This window comes from Nannospalax galili, unplaced genomic scaffold, assembly GCF_000622305.1.
Source record: "Nannospalax galili isolate Female #2095 unplaced genomic scaffold, S.galili_v1.0 scaffold158, whole genome shotgun sequence".
Classification (NCBI taxonomy): Eukaryota; Metazoa; Chordata; class Mammalia; order Rodentia; family Spalacidae; genus Nannospalax; species Nannospalax galili.
The window spans coordinates 5803975-5806963 of NW_008345290.1; the positions used below are offsets into that span (position 1 = coordinate 5803975).

Genomic DNA, 2989 nt, shown 5'->3' on the forward strand with positions numbered 1-2989 from the left:
TGGCTTCTATATGCGACCTATTTATTTATTTGCTTGAAGGGTGTTAAGTATCTGTTCTGAGTCAGACACTGTTCCACATGGAACCCTGGGTTGTGAGAGCTATTGTACAGAATGTTCTAGGGAACTGCAGGTAAGGAATAGCATCAGAAAGTTTTTCTGACAAATTGCCTAGGTTGAGTTACAGTCTTAAAGCTTGTCTCCCATTTCCACTTTCATCACCTACAAATAATCTATCACTGTAAGTTATTTTGTTTTATTTTTATACTGGATCTCCCTTTGTAACCCAGGCTGACCTTTATAGGCCACCTGCTAACAGTCCAGGATCCCAAGAATACTTCTAGCACATGCTCTGTGTATTCAATCCCAGCTACTCAGGAAACTGAGGCAAGAAGCCAGCCCTCCCTCCCTCCCTTTCTTTCCAGTCAGCTTTGGGTTTTATTGTTGCAGTGACACCAGGCCTTGACCGTGTACTTGTGCGGTGGGTACAGCTATTCCTTCCACTGCCACTTCTTGGTTTTCAGCTTCTCCTAATGCTTGGTGAGGCTAGCACACATGGCTCTCCTCTTCTTGCGCCCCAAGTGCAGGGACTTGTATTTCTTGCCTTTGTAGAATTTCCTGAGGTTTTCTTTCTGAGTCTGGTTAATGAAAGTGAGGTTACCAGCAATAAATTTGAGTACAACTTGAATCTTGGAGAGCTTGAACATCTCATTGCTTGTTACTTTAGGATGTCCAGCTGGGACAGCTTCACCTTCAGATCGTCCAGCTGTTTCAGCAGCTCTTCCTTCTTCTTACCACGAAGGTCTCAATCCTTAATCTTGATCATTGCTGCTGTTTATTGCTGCTGCTGCCAGGAGTTGGCTGGGAAGAATGGCTTGATATTCCAGTGAGGGTCCAATGATCCTGCTTGGCCCTCCTTTAATGAATGAGTACAACCATCAACAATTATGATGATGTTTAGTGAGCAGGCTCAGCTGAAGTTGTGATGACGGTAGTTATTTCATGCAGAAGAGAATGCTGTACAGTATCATCTTATTAAAAGGACATAGAATTTAAAAGGATTTGGTTCTAGGATCCACATATGAGGGAGAACATAAGTCATTTGTTTTTCGGAGACTGTTACTTCACTTAGTAAAACAGTTACTAGATCCATCCATTTACTTCCAAATTTCATTATTTCATCTTTTATTACTGCTGAATAGAACTCTATTGCGTAAATATACCACATTTTTGTTAACCACTTGTCAGTTGAGGGACACTAAGGTTGCTTCCATCTCTTAGCTATTGTGAAAAGAGCTGCAACAAACATGGTTGTACAAGTGTCTCTACAATAAGATGAGTCCTTTGGGTATATGCCAAGGAGTGGTATAACTGAGTCATATGGTAGGCTTATTTTTAGATTTTTAAGAGTTCTCCACACTGTTTTCCGTAGGGGTTGCACAAGTTTGCAATCCCACCAGCAGCGAATGAGCGTTCCCCTTCCTCCACATCCTCACAAGCATTTGGTATCATTTGTTCTCTTGATTTTAGCCAGTCTGGTTGGGGTAAGGTGATACCTTAGGGTGGTTTTAATTTGCATGTCCCTAATTGCTAACAATGTTGAACACTTTTTTGAGATGTTTCTTAGCCATCTTTATTTCTTCCTTTGAGAACTCTGTTTAGATCTTTAGTCATCTTTTCATTGGGTCATTCGATTTCTCAATTCTTTGTTTTTTGAGTTCTTTATATATTCTGGATTTTAAACCCCTGTCAGATGTGTCACTGGTGAAGATTTTTTCCCACTCTGTGGTTTTTCTCTTTACTTTTTCATTGTTTCTTTTGCTGTACAGAAACTTGTTAGTTTAATGAGGTCCCACTTGTTGATTGTTGACCTGAATTCCTGAGCAGCTGCTGTCTGATTTAGAAAATCCTTTCCTATACCTATAGCTTATAAGTTACTGCAAATATTTTCTTCTAATAGTTTCAGGATTTCCAGTTTCACATTGAGATCTTTGATTCATTTGGAGTTTTGGACAACGCAAAAGATAAGGATCTAATCTCATTCTTCTACAGGTGAAGATCCAGTTTTGCCAGCACCATTTGTTGAAGATGCTGTCTTTCCTCCATTGTGTGTTCTTGGCACCATTGTCAAATATCAGGTGGCTGAAATTGCATCCTCTCAGAAAAGAAACTCCCTATGACATATCATAGTAAAAACACTAAATGTACAGAACAAAGAGAGAATAGTGAAAGCAGCAAAAGAAAAATAACAAGTCACATACAAAGGAAAGCCCGTCAGAATTACAGCTGACTTATCAATGCAAACTATGAAAGCCAGAAGAGACTGGACCAAGGTAACTAGTACCATGATGTTTTTATGACTATAGCTCTGTAGTAAACTTTAAGATCTGGTATAGTAATCCCCCCGCATTGCTCTTTGTGCTCAGGGTTGCTTTGGCTATCCAGGATCTTTTGTGCTTCCATATGAATTTAAGGATTTTTTTTTTCTAATTTTGTGAAGTATGTCATGGGGATTTTGCTGGGGATTGCATTGAATCTATATATTGCTTTTAGTAGGATGGTCATTTTCACAATATTAATTCTTCCAATCCATGAGCATGGGAGGTACTTCCATCTCCTGGTGTTTTCCTCAATCTCCTTTAAAGATTTAAAATTTTCGTTGTAGAGACCTTTGATGTCTTTGGTCAGATTTATTCCAAGATATTTTATTTTTTTTGCAGCAATTGTGAATGGGAGCATTTCCCTGTATTCTTTCTCCAATTGCTTGTTATTGGTATAGAGAAAGGCTACCGATTTTTTGTAGATTGATTTTATAATCTGTCACTACACTGAAAGTGTTGATTGGTTCCAGGAGTTTTCTGGTGGAATTTTTGGTATCTCTTAGGTATAGTATCATATCATCTGCAAAAAGTGATAGTCTGACCTCTTCTTTTCCTATTAGTATTCCTTTAATTTCCTTCTCCTGTCTTATTGCTCTAGCAAGAGTTTCAAG

At 38.8% G+C, this 2989-nt stretch overlaps 1 pseudogene; it reads right to left on the minus strand.

Moving 5' to 3' along the window:
- Nucleotides 1–422: 422 nt before the first annotated feature.
- Nucleotides 423–823, minus strand: LOC103740855 (annotated as a pseudogene).
- Nucleotides 824–2989: the final 2166 nt, after the last annotated feature.